Below are 14,763 nucleotides of genomic sequence, written 5' to 3'. Positions count from 1 at the left end.
GTCACTGTCCTTCACAGAGAGGCCCCGGGGGGTGGCCACCAGGGCACCGCAGCACAGAGAAAGGAGCACAGCATGTACCCTGCTGCACGCCCTCCCCTCCGCAGAAGCTGGAACAGAAACTGCCCAGATGCATTCTGCTTTCTCACGCTGTCGTCAGAGACGCAGGGACGTGAGAGATGCACTGTTGAGAATGCAGGTGCAGTGTCTCAAACTAACCGCCATCTGACAGGCCAGCTCTGCTCTTCTGTGTGCTCCCTGTGCTGCGGAACCAATGTGTGAGTATGCTGAGTCATGGTGACACAGTACCTTGCCGCAGACGTTATCACACAGGATGTCACAAGGTCACACTGTCTCCCTACTCTGTGGCCAGGTGGCTCTTTACCTGTTCGAGGTTAAGCTTTGCCACCTTAGAGTCTGGGTGTCTGAGAACCTTGCTCAACACCTCCTCAACTGGTGTGTTTCCCTTAATGCATCCATGTGAACCTACACTTACAATCAAATAGCATTAGATGTCAGCAAAGTAAAAAAAATTACCCAGAAAAATAAAGAATTCACATGTAATAATATTTAAATAGTACATTATTGTTCTGTATATAAAGTAATACACTTCTTGGAACACGGAAGCCTTTCTATTAGCATCACTGCTTGCTGCTTCTTGGTCTCAGGATTTATGTCTTAAGCTTTGAGGCACAAAACTACAACTATAAATTCAAAGTTCCTGATTTGGTCTGTCGCAGACTTCCCTAGCAGAATTCTTTAACTGTAAAATGAGCAATTCTACAGACACATCAAAACTTAAAAGGATTAGAGACAATTACATTTAAAGTAAATGGTAAAAATTACAAGACAAAGACATTATTAAATACAAAGAGCAATTTTAATGAGATCGTTATGTTATCAGATACTGGATTATTTTATTTAACGAAAGCGGGTGAAGAATGAATTTTCCACTATGCATCCAGGGTTATTCCTGTAATACCCAATAGATTTATCAAAATAATAAGAAAGTACAGATATACAAATATGCCCCATCTTATACATTTTGTGTTTCTTGTTCAAATGTAACAAGAATTTTTTGAGCATTGTTTGATGTGTTGTGGGTACCAAACAGAAGTGTTAGGAGAGGGGCCCTGCCTCTAATGACCTTAAGGCCTTGCGGAGATCACACACACACACACACACACACACACACACGCACACGCGAGCGCGCGTGTGCGCGCGCGCGACTTAACCCTATCTTTTATACTCAAAACTTCTGCCCCTATACCAAAAACACAAAAACAAAACCAGCCAGAAAAACTGTTCAAATCCTAGTAATTCTTAGTAATGTTTCCCGCCCAAGATCTTTCAGCTCCTGCTACAACTACTCTATTCCCATGTGATCACGTTATCACCCATCAACTATTGCAACGACAACCGGCCACCTGTCTTTCTATATTTCAGGTATATTCCTGAGACACAAACAGTTCGGTCTCACTGACTTAAAACTTTGGGTAATTCCCCGCTGACCAGACAATAAAATCAAAACTTATAACCGGATATAAAACACTCTTCATGGGCTCACCTTGCCTGTCCTTAAACCTAATCGCCAGCTCCACGGCGTCTACTGCTTCCAGAGCGCCCCCTCCCTGCATCTTCTTACAGCCAGCCAGTTCTGCCAGCTTCTTTCATAGGCTGGGGTACTGGAGTGATTTTCCATTCTCTCTCTCTCTCTCCCTAAAATGGCCTTAAGTCTCTTCTCCAGCAAACTTATTCATCCTTGAAAACCCAATTTCAACGCAAACTATTTGGTGAAGCTCCACCAAGCTACTTTTCATGGATCTAGAAGCAATTTGTTCATTGTTATAACACTTGTCACACTGCATCATAATATCAATGTTACCCCTCTCCTTCCAGAGCTATACTGTGAGCGCCACGTGGGCAGTCATTCTGTCTTATTTTTGTATCCCCAGCACCAAACACAATTCTTGGCACATTTCAGAAGATGCTTAGTAATGTTAAAAAGAATGAATGAATGAATGAATATCAAAGTAAGTGCTTTAAAAGTTTACAGAAGGGACAATTCAATATGTTCTGGAGTGAACAGGAAATGCTACATTAAAATATATGTAAATAAAATGTTTGTACATAACATGCTTTAAATGCACTTGAGTAAGGAATTATTCAGAGGCATGAATAATCATACTTTAACCCTTTGTAACTTCAGACTTTATTAAAATAGGATACACTTATACTATCACACATGCTCTTTTTTTTTTGGCCTCACCTCGCAGCATGTGGAACTTCCCCAAACAGGGGTTGAACCCGTGCCCCCTGAAATGGAACTGTGGAGTCTTAACCACTGGACCACCAGGGAAGCCCGTATCACACATGTTCTTTAATATGCTGTAAGTATCAAGTTGGAAGAAACTTAGGTTCAGAATTAATTTAAATTCTTGGGATTAGAGAAACAGACATTCTTCTATCTGCATCATCATTGTTTAATTTTACTTATTAGTCTCAACCTGTAACAATTATAATATTTCAACAAATGAAGCCATCTTAATGCTATAATCTAGATTTTCACTTATATAAGCAGTATTTCCCTCCACTTCATTTGGAAATACTACCATTTTACTCCAGGATAAAACCTGCCTATCATCTAATCCAAAATATTCTTACATAGCATATAGGTAGGACTGCTCAATTTAGGGAAAAAAATAAAAATAAGAAACCTACAGGATGCCCAGTTACATTTGAATTTCAGATAAATAATGATTTTTTTTTCTTAGTTTAAATCTGTCCCAATTTGAGGCATACTTAAGATATTTATTTACTTATTTATTTATCTGAAATTCACATTTAAATAGGTGTCCTTTATTTTATTTGACAACTCTACACATAGCAGACAAGAAGACTAGCAATAAATTGACGCTAGGAGGGCCTCAGATGACCAAAGAGTGCCATCTTAAAGACTAGCTTTCCTGGTAACCCAGAGGAAACTTAAGGACCTCAACCATCTCCTAGGCTACATGTATGGCCTTAAAGAGACCCATCCTCACACATGTGCTATGAGCATTAGGGCTCTCAACAGGAAAGTCAGTTTGGTGAAGGCAAAATCCAAGACTATGTCTGAGGGTAGCTTTTTCTTTTTTTTATAAAGGAGAGAAAAGATGATGTTCTTTACAGAACTAACCTCAGAATTTTGTCCTGCTACTGTCTTAAAAGATCTTATTTTACAACTATTGTAATCTGCCCAGTAATCCTGATGACATACAAAAGGCCAACAGGTATATGAAAAGGTGCTCAACCTCACTAACCATCAAAATGCAAATCAAAATCACAATGAAATACCACCTCACACCTGTTAGGATGGCAATTATAAAAAAACAAAAGATAATGAATGTTGGTGAGAATATGCAGAAAAGGGAACCCAACCCCAGTAACACAGTTGGTGGGGATGTAAATTGATATGACCATTATGGAAAACAGTATGGAGGTTCCTCAACGAATTAAAAATAGAACTACCGTATGATCCAACAATCCTACTTCTGGGTATTTATCCAAAGGAATTAAAATCAATATTTCGAAGAAATATCTGTACTCCCATGTTTACTGAAGCATTATTCACAATAGCCAAGATATGGAAACAATCTAAATGTCCAACAATGGATGAATTGATAAAGAAAATATATACAATGGAATATCATTCAGCCTTTAAACAGCAGGAAATGCTGCCATTTGTGACAACATGCATGGACCTGGAAGACATTAGGCTAAATGAAATAAGCCAGACAAAGAAAGATAAATACTGTATGGTCATACTTATATGTGGAATATTAAAAAGTCAAAACCATAGAAGCAGAGAATAGAATGGTGATGGCCAGGGACTGAGGAGAGGTGGAAATGTCAAAGTGCACAAAGTTCCAGTTATGCAATATAAATAAGCTCTGGAGACCTACTATACAGCATACGCCTATAGCTAGCAATACTCTATTATATACTTAAAATTTTCTAAAATTTATGTTAGGTGTTCCTACCAATAACAATAATGATAATAATAATAGGGATGAGAGGAAGCTTTGGGAAGTAATGGATATGTCTGGGGCCTTGATGGTGGTGATAACACCATTAAATACGTATACATTAAACATGTACAGTTGTATACAACTGTATACAAACTCATCAGTTGTATACATTAAATATGTACGGTTCTTTTACATATCAGTCATTCCTCAATAAGTGGTATAAAAAAATTTAAGTTAATGAGCACTTCCTATAACCCAGGGGCTATTATGAGATTTTATATGCATTATTAATACTAATCCTCACAACGTCCCTACCAGCTATGTGTCATTATCTCTATTTTACAAATAAACTGAGATTAAATAATAATTTTTGCCCTAGGCCGAACAGTGAGGAGAGATGGGGATGAGACTCAAATCCAGGTTTGTCTGGCTCACAACTAGTTGCGTATTTAATAATGATGCTGTATACTGACTTTTAGTACCTAGATCCTTCTAAAGGATTAAAGGAAATGCAAAAGCACTCAAATGAGTTGATATACAGGTAAGTGGTCTCAGGATAGATAAGTTCCTAAGCAAGAATGCAGGTGTGTATGTATCTATGTGTGGTCACATACAGCTTTCTCTAAAAATTCTTCTCTAAAATCAAAGAGCTTTACAAAACCAAACCCTCGCCATTCCCCTTTCAGTATATTTGAAGTTTCCTAGATGGCATATTACTCTCCTAAGAAGCTAGTACATTTCCAAAAGGGTCTACCTAACGGCTATGGGCAGGTAAATACAAAAATAATCTGTCCATTTCTTCTCTGTTTCCCCAGGTACAAGAAATTGAAATGATCATGATACTCCAAGACAGAGCAGAATGTTCATCTGAGTCACACCAAGTAACTTGATTACTGCTAAAGTAAAATTTGAAAATGACTGAAGTGATTTTTATGATCAGCCTTTTGGAAGTCATTCAAAAGTGCTGCAGTACTACTTCAAAGAAGATAATTCAAATGTCACTCCCTCTTCAGTGTTATCAATAGTTGAGTATTAAATTGGGAAGCTTGATCTATGTTATGTAATTTAACTAGCATATAATTTAAACACTCATAATTAAGTCACTATTTGAATAAATGGAATAAACATAAGAATAAGTTTGGTAGTGAGGTGCTCATCTCCAGAGGAGTTCAATCAGACTGGGAAAACATTTGGTAGAGATTTTATAGAACAATGGCTCTGAACCTTGACTGCTGCACGCTGGAATCCCCTAAGGCAGCGGTCCTCAACCTTTTTGGCACCAGGGACCAGTTTTGGGGAAGACAATTTTCCCATGGACTGGGGCGGGATGGGGGGACGGGAGGAGACAGCTCAGGCGGTGATGCGAGCGATGGGGAGCGGCAGATGGAGCTTGGATCTCTCGTCCCGCTTGCCCACCACTCACCTCCTGCTGTGCGGCCCGGTTCCCTGGGGCCTGGGGACCCCTGACCTAAGGGGTTTTTAGAAAGACTGATGCCCAGGTCCCATCCATGGAGATGCTTATAAAACTGGACTGAGGCGAAACTTGAACACTGGGTTTTTGAAGCTCCTCAAGTCGTTCAAATAGGTGGTCAAGGTTGACCCCCCTGCTACAGAAGGAACTCAAGCACTGGATGGAAGGTTGAGACAGGTGACATATCAGGACCCTTCCAACCCTGACAATCTAAGTCTGTCTGCAGCATGACCCATGCTACAACATAGTACGAGATTAGACCTGAAGTTTCTTTGGATGTGCAAATTCGCAATAAACTGCTTCAGTAATATTGTTTCCTGGGTGTAGTTTCCAAACACAAAGAGGGTGCTACAATTATTTACACCTCCTCCTTACAGTATCCTATCTTCTCTAGATTACACATTGAAGAGATATTAAAAATGAATAATTCAATCAAGTCAATTATTAAGTATCTTCTGAGGATCTACTATCCGCACGACACTCCTCTAGGTACTGAACATTAGATAATGAGTTACTGATCTCACTGGAGTCTCAGATCTTACTGGAATTTACAATTTAATAGACACAAATGGCTGTAATACAAAAATAAGGTAAGTATGTTTGAAGTTTAAGTGCACGATAGTTCATTTAAGAGATTATGTCCAGTTGTGAAGGAGGGGTAATGCAGGCAGAAGTATTTTCTTATCAGTGCAAAATCCATACCTTATGTATTTTACTGAAGGAGAATAAATATCAAAGTAAAATTTTAAAGATGTAGGTCAGACTTTAGGTATATCAACAAGTAGGTGTGTCAGACTCTTTCACCTCCCTAAACATTTACTGAAAGGGATTTTGTTATGCAAAACCTTCTAGAGGTTTTTTAAATGAAGGGCTACAGTGAAATCTTCTAAAGTAACACAGACCTATTGGTAGTTTATGCAGTTTAAATTCCCAATAACTTGAAACAATTGCATAAAAATAGCCAGCTGGCTAGTGAAACATGCTGATCCCACAGTATAAAGAACACTTGAGATATGAGAGAATGTCAATTAACAGACATTTGCTGAATTCTATTGCAGAAAACTAAACTTCCACACACGAGAGTTTAGACAGGCAGAACAATGTACCAGAGCTGTAGTTAAAGGAAGACTTGGACTAAATAAATATATCATAACTACTGGCCAGTCATTTCAGCTGACCATACCCAGCAGAACTGGAAATGCAGAGAATGCTAGGAAAGGTCACTCACTCTGATAAAAAATAATACCTCTGCTACCACAGTCACACCGCCCAAATGAAATCCACATCCACATGTGGTTTTGGTTAATCTTCACCGCTAGACCCAGGATCAATCTAGGGGCAGATGCTCCGGCAGGAGCCAGGAGGAAACTGTGTTCCGTATCCCTAATTCCAGCACAGGGTACCAATCACAGCTGTGATCAAATCAGAGCCGGCAGACAGTGCAATACAGATAATAAAATGTTTTAGCTAAAGGGATAAGACTTTGGAGTATACTAATGACTGGAAAGTCAGCTCTTTGACACAAATTATAATTCTTTAATGATAATGATGTAGAAGACTAAGCAACGTTTTATCAATTTTAAAAAATCAAGTTAAATCTATCAAATAAAATCTACCTTCTAGATGAAGAAAATTGAAGACCCGACCTTCAGATAAGACTGTTTATATGGGAAGCTACATTTGGAAGTATAAACTGTAGTTTCTATTTTAAGACTGTGTCCTCCAAATTCCAGTAATGAAAAATATTCACCTGAATTCCTTTCCATACAAGATAACCACTTCTTAGTTTAAGAAAACCCAACCTCAACTCAGCAGATAAAGTATCAATAAAAGCCCTCTGGGCTTCCCTGGTGGCGCAGTGGTTGAGAGTCCGCCTGCCAATGCAGGGGACACAGGTTCGTGCCCCGGTCCGGGAAGATCCCACATGCCGCGGATTAGCTGGGCCCGTGAGCCATAGCCGCTGAGCCTGCGCGTCCGGAGCCTGTGCTCCACAACGGGAGAGGCCACAGCAGTGAGAGGCCCGCATACCGCAAAAAAAATAAAATAAAATAAAAGTCCTCTGCCTTCTTTTTTCAATCTTGCTCCTTAAAAATATCAACAACAGATTAAAAACTATACACATAAAACAAAAAAAATTGTAACCAAAGGAACAGTGTGCCCTAATGAATCTTCTTTCTTTATTGAGTTCAAACCCTACGGAAAAGAAAAAAACTATTAATTCAGAAGCTGTAGTATCTAGAGTCCATTTTTCACATTGATTTGCAAATTCTAAGCAATAAGTCAGCTGGTTCTGCTGTCAATAGGAATGCCTGGCTGGCTTCTTATTTTATGCAGCAGTGGAGTCTGTAAGCACCCTGTTCCAGGTTGTCTTCTCCTTTCCCTCTCTCTCTCCTCTGTCCTAAGTTTTCAGTTACCGGCCACACACTGATGATGCCAGCATGTATGTATGTGGCCCAGGCCTCTCTTCTGAGGAGTAGCTACAACTGCCTACAGTCTACAGTGCTCTTAAAGATGTATTTTCCTCCTGCACAGCCTCTTCTGGAAAGAACTCCCATTACTATATAATTCTAAATAAATAAAGTAAGTAAATACTAAAGGAAGCACAAAGTAACTTTTAGTGAAACTTCACTGCTCCTGGTATCATATTAAATATTCAATGGGAAACCAGTTAAATAATTAGTAGTTGATGGACATTTTGAATCAGGTCATTTTCACTTGCTAGGTTCCCTAACTATATTTTCCCAGCACGTTGAAATTTTGTGTTGTCCAGTGGTATTCCTAAGAAAAAGAGAAGTCTGTTTTTTGTTGTCACTCCCAAGTAATAAGTAGCCATCACAAGCCCAGTGGCTCCAGGTCTTAGAAACAGACCCCGTCACCTGAGTCCTGAAGTGGGAAGTGTGCTCATGGGGTCCAACCTCTCTCCCAACCAAGACGGGATTCTCATTTACAACCAGAGCATTTCCTACAAGGCCCCTGAAAGAGGCAAATTCAAGCTAGACTTTAAATATTAGGTTATTTTTACTCCTAAAGAAAATAAATGAATGACAGAGCCTAAAGTATTCAGGTAGGAACAAAGAAAGGGGCTACAATTTTCACAGATAATACAAAATTGGCAGGATAAGCTATTTATAGTTTTCAGGGTATAAGCAGCATGTCCAGTAGCAAAAGTAAGACTTAAATACACAATGGTGGGGGGATGGGTGGTGAAATGAAATGAAAGCTCAGGAGCAAAAGAAAGAGCTCAAAACTACAAATGAGATTCTTAAATCCAAAGAAGTTAAAAAAAAAAAAAAGTTGGGCAGTGACTCTTAGCAGAACAATGATAGGAAAGGTTGCTTTAACATATGTTTCATTAATTTATAACTAAGGTAAAAAGCCTCAGAGGATGGGAACAACCCATAAAATTTAACTCAAAATTTTTGAGGTAATTATTGTTAGGTATAAGCAATTAAGGAAGATAATAAAAAAATAAACTATACATATTAGAAAAGCATATAAAATATTTTAAAATACTCATTTTGGTATATACAGATGACTAAGACTCAACTCTGTAAGATACACAGGAAAGGCAGATACTGAAATATTCTATCACAGATATTTGACAATGTTCTTTAGCTCAAGAAAAATATATGAACTCCAAAACTGTCTGTTTGCAGCCAGTCCCACTCTGGGCAAAACACAAAATGTTCCAGGCTCCTTGAGGCCCTGAAGGCTTGTGAGTAAAGACCTGGTTAGGCCCATAGTGTACAAAAGGAGGCTCCGCGAGAACACAGATCCTACTGGGCCTCTGAATCTGTCTTCGTTCAACCTTTACTTGGACACTTTTTAAGAATTCATTTACGTATCCTATAGTATTAACTATAGGTAAAACTTTAAAATATTATATTAATTAACAAAAAATAATAATTTTAGCATAGGTCACCCACTGGAAAATGTAGGAAAGAAACTAAAATTGTTTCTGAAAAGGAAATGGGGTGGAAGGAACTGATAAATAAATCAATGTCCATGTGGTAGGTATTTTGTTAGGTGCTTTATTTATATATTCTCCTTTAGTCACTACAAACACACAAGGGAAGAATTCTCCCTCTACTACCAAAAACAAAATAAGCCAACAAACAAAAACAACTCTGAGGTACAGAGAAATTACAGCTACACTTCCAATCTTTATCTAACTCCAAAGTTCGCACACACACTGCTGTCCTTGTCAGTAAAAAAAATACATAACAGCAACTAAAATTAGTTTCAAAATATACACCTATCTAACAGTAGTTGTCAAAGAAAGACAGTAAGAACACAGAGGCACTGAGTGGTCTTTAGACAGGGGTCACAGAACTAGCCATCTCAATCAATAGGGCTGGGGACACCTTGGCCAGCACAAGCCAAAAGAAGATAAAATCATCTGACTTGGACTTGTACCAGAAGGTCCTTCTATAATATGGAGGAGGATATAAAAATCTGAGGTTTTTCTATGCTTCCTATTAAAGGGAAATACCCAGGCAAACCAAAATCCAGATTTTTAAATGTTTCATTTTTTAACACTATAATAATATCATCAAAAACCTCTATTAAAGTGGTTATTTGTACTCAGAGCTCTACTCCCCAGTTTAGATTGGAGATATCTAAATTAAGGACATTAAGAAAAATATTATTTTCAAGTAAATGAAACTTATTCTGAACGCACTCATTCAGCAAACCCACGAGGCATCTGGAAGTATGTTTCACACCACAGAATAAGGAAATAGCAAAGAGACTGCCTATGTTTGATTCATCTGTATATCACATGTACACCTACATAATGTGGAGATATATACACACACATGCATATGCACACACACACACATGCATAGAGAATTCAATGGGCAAAAATTTACTATATGTTTCTGGATGTTAAATGTGCATATAGATTAAGGCAAAAGAACGCCAGCATGCTAACATGCTGTTAACAATTCCACCTGTTCTTAAAATTTGGGGGTCCAAATAAACAAGTTATGAAGGTAAAGTAAAAACCAGCTCATAACTGCACTCTTCCCTGGCAATGTAATTAAAAATAAAACATTTTTTGATATCAGAAAACAAGAAATTTAGCTTTGAAGGAAAAATTTATTATATCCCTTAAGATAATAAAACCGAGATCTTCCAAGGTTTTCAAGCCAGGCCTTTTAGAGCCTTAGTCATGTCTCCTGAGCTGCATCTCCCCTTTGGGTATCTCACTAATGACAGCTACAAGAGAGGGAATATTGGCACTGCTCTGAGTTTAATACTCTGGTTCAAGTAAAGGTGAACGGCCCTTCTCTTAATTCTCTAGTGCACAGCCAAGGCAGGGCTGCAATACTTAAATGTAAGGTAATTAAATATTTGGATATCACACAAAGGAAATCAACACAGAATATCATGGAACTGGATAATCTAGCATACAGTTTACCTGTTTTCAGCTTGGAGTTCAGTACATGGATGCCTCCCTACTCAGCATCCAACCTGCCAAAAATGCCTAATGACATCTAGCAACCTAATATCCAAACCCAAGAGAAGTATTACGGAGAAAATGAAGTTTCTTTTCCTATACAGTTAACTCCCACTTTCAGGGTTCAAGTTCATGTCTGACTGAACCTTTCCACGTATGATCAGCCCTGAGAACGCCCACCTGCTGTAGGAAAGCCTCTGCACATTTACAGTGACAGGACTTTACTGGAGAATAGGGTGATTTATTTTTTTTAACAAAGCACAGTAAGATATAACAGGAGGGGCTGTTCTCTTACAACTTTAGATGACATTCATATCAAGGAATGTTTAGGTTTTGCATGAGATATTTAAGAGGTGAACCAGAGTAAATTTAAATATCAATAAAAGTAAAATGTATACACAGTGAATTCTGAGCTTCATGGCATTAACATTACAGCTAAGCAAACAAATTATATGTAAATATAGTATCATATTGTCAGTATATTAATGAAATGCCCATGCTTTGAACATAGATAAACATAGGTAAGAAGAGTCAGAGCAATATTTTAATCAGAGATAAATACATAAAAATTGCTCATTCCCTATATCTATAAATAGTGTTTTATTTTCAAAATGGTATTAATTTCCTTAAAGTGCTTATAAGTTTTATGAGGGTATTAATTTTTTTAAGCACTTATAGGCTAAACTACAGTAAAAGTAGGCATTATTCATTAAATAAGTATACCCAGGGACTTCCTTGGTGGCACAGTGGTTAAGAATCCACCTGCCAATGCAGGGGACACTGGTTCAAGCCCTGGTCCGGGAAGATCCCACATGCCACGGGGCAACTAAGCCCGAGCACCAAAAGTACTGAGCTGGCGCTCTAGAGCCCGCAACAGTGAGAGGCCTGCATACCGCAAAAAAAAAATTTTTTAATAAATAAATAAATTAAATAAAGCGGAAACTAACCTACCATTGTAAAGCAATTATACTCCAATAAAGATGTTAAAAAAAAAATGTACCCCATTTACCATGAAATGCTATCTAAGGACCGCTATGGACTCTTCATTCTATTTGGAATACTCCAGCCCAAATCCGTCCCTCATTTGGTCCAACAATCAGAATCTCCTGACCTAACTGGCAGTGGCAAAGGGAAAACGAAATGGGAGAGAAAAGGGGAAGGAGGGTGGATGAGTTTATTCCGTCCATCTCTATCAATATTGCTTCCTTAGCTCCAGGACCGACCATCCCCAGCAACTCTTCCACCTTTATCTAACCTTCCAAATCCCCTCTACTCCCCCTAGAAAGACTAAGATACCATATATTTGGAGGTAACAAAACTAACTTCTAAGTTACCTAAATGGCCTACTTATTTGAGAGAAGTTTAAAGTGCTAGTTAGACTGTACCAATCCATAATGTCCAACACCAAGGTGCCTGACTAATAAGCCTGATATAGGAAGTAGACATACCTTACTGTTCAGCCATTCCATCCTATGCTGCAGATCTCAGCACCTAATTTTACTTCTTTTTTTTAATCTAATGGCATATATTGAGACTAGTTCCCAAGTTTTACATCACTTGATAAAAGGAACTGACACAGCAGAAAGGTTTCCCTGATAGACCCCGTGGGGCTCAGTGCTTAACACAGAGGAAGAGACTTCCTTCCTTGGACTGTATCTAGGCCCCTGGTGTGACCAGAGAGACAACAGTAGAATCATTATGTGTACCTAGGGTTATTTCTAACTCATGAACCTGCCACACTAAAGGCCTTTGTTTCTTCATGTTTGAGCTGACCTCTAACAAGGATGGTGCTAGTTACACTTAACATTGGTTGATGTGGTCAGGTAGGTGCAGCACTGTTCCAAGAGATGCAATGCACAAGTGGTGGTCTCAGAAGTAGACACCATCACAGACACACTGAACCGTACCATTTGTTGGTGCTCATTACGGCCCGTGAGGCTGCAGCAGGGCTGGGCCATGACCTTTAAAGTAAGAATGTATTTGTGGGAGCTTTCCTTATTCTAATTTACTATGATTTCATTATTTTTGGTATAGAAAATTGTGCTGGTGATAACCTACACACAAGGACCCTAGGGTGTTTTTCAGTTCAAGTAACTGGAAAATGAGTGAAGTTTCTGTGTAATGAAATGGGAGGTGTATGTTGGCATGAACGAAGAAGAAACCTTCATTCGTACCTTTTATGAGAAGCGTGTGGCCACAGAAGTTGCTGCCGACGCTCTGGGTGAAGAATGGAAAGGTTATGTGGTCCAAATCAGTGGTGGAAGTGACAAACAGCGTTTCCCCATGAAGCAGGGTGTCTTGACCCATGGATGAGTCCGCCTGCTACTGAGTAAGGGGCATTCCTGTTACAGACCAAGGAGGACTGGAGAAAGAAAGCGCAAATCTGTACAGGGTTGCATTGTGGAGGCCAATCTGAGCATTCTCAATTTGGTCATCGTAAAAAAAGGGGAGAAGTATATTCCTGGACTCACGAATATTACTGTGCCTCGTCGCCTGGGGCCCAAAAGAGGTAGCAGAATCCACAAAGTTTTCAGTCTCTCTAAAGAAGATGATGTCTGCCAGTATGTTGTGAGAAAGCCCCTAAACAAAGAACGTAAGAAACCTAGGACCAAAGTACCCAAGATTCAGCGTCTTGTTATTCCACGTGTTCTGCAACGCAAACGTTGGCGTATTGCTCTGAAGTAACAGCGTACTAAGAAAAATAAAGAAGAGGCTGCAGAATATGCTAAACTTTTGGCCAAGAGAATGAAGGAGGACAAAGAAAAACGCCAGGAACAGATTGCCAAGAGACGGAGGCTGTCCTCTCTGAGAGCTTCTACTTCTGAGTCCAGTCAAAAATGAGATGTTCTAAGAGTAACAAATAAATAAGATGAGACATCACGAAAAAAAATATATATATATACAATAATATTTAAAAGTATTTCTACCAATTATAAATTTAAAAGAATACAAGAAAGAAAGGGTCAAAGATCCGTCTTATATTAAAATTGTAACAGAGAAAGCGAAAGCATAGTTAGGCAAAAAACTGTTACCAAGATTCACAGAGGTAACTCCTCCTGCTTTGAGTAATAAAAATAAGAGAGTAAGATTATGATGCACTGAGCGAGTTGAATGACCCTACTTTCCTTTCCTGAAGGTTCTCACAAATATTAGCAGGCACCAGAACACTGAGTAAGCAAGTGGATGTATAGCTGTGGCAATCCGTAGGACGCAACTTGGACTGTGGCATCTTTAGATGCACATTTTAATTCTTTATTCAAAACTATGCTAATGCAACAACATTCAGACCCTTTACTTAACTCTGCAGCATTCAGACCTTTTGCATTGTGCAGCTATTGCCTTTACACTAATTGGCACCCAAAAAAAAAAAATTGTTAAATCACTCACTCACTACCCACTGAAATGACAGAATTCAGGTTTATGCTGCTAATTTGCTCCCAGCACAGGGTGTCTACAACTGTTATCACCACCTAAAATGAATCCCTTCCCTTACTTGTATGAATTATGCTTGTGACCCTACAAATGTGCATTTTATAAACTTATAAACTAGGATCTCTAACAAGGATCCCAGTTCTAAATCAAAAAAATTGAAACTGCTGCTTACAAAGCATTACTAGTTATGTATTTGTAAGGTTTAAATGGCCATTGAGGATTGAATTAGTGCTCTCGTTTTAACAAGTGATATTCCTTAAAATATTATTTTATAAATTGTGTGGCATTCTTAAGTGTTAAGATAACCGAGAAATAGATACTGACCCTCTAAAACACAATTCAAATTTGATAACAGAAAGGAGCAGAAAATCAAAATCCATTTCCAAAAGTTG

The 14,763-nt window shown here is 38.6% G+C and overlaps 1 protein-coding gene and 1 pseudogene across 3 annotated transcripts in view; one reads left to right on the top strand and one right to left on the bottom strand.

The window, feature by feature from the left end:
- Positions 1-14,763, bottom strand: part of FGF14 (fibroblast growth factor 14) — a gene marked incomplete at both ends in the record, with an annotated part of 613,902 nt that overhangs the window by 584,852 nt on the left and 14,287 nt on the right. The window lies entirely within an intron of this gene.
- Positions 13,085-13,777, top strand: LOC309835723 (small ribosomal subunit protein eS6-like; annotated as a pseudogene). The gene has a single exon. The product of its transcript is annotated as a small ribosomal subunit protein eS6-like (transcript).

Source organism: Grampus griseus (assembly GCF_964374135.1).
Source record: "Grampus griseus genome assembly, chromosome: 18".
NCBI lineage: Eukaryota > Metazoa > Chordata > Mammalia > Artiodactyla > Delphinidae > Grampus > Grampus griseus.
Note: the sequence above shows the minus strand (reverse complement) of the source record. Positions and strands in the feature narration are given on the sequence as shown.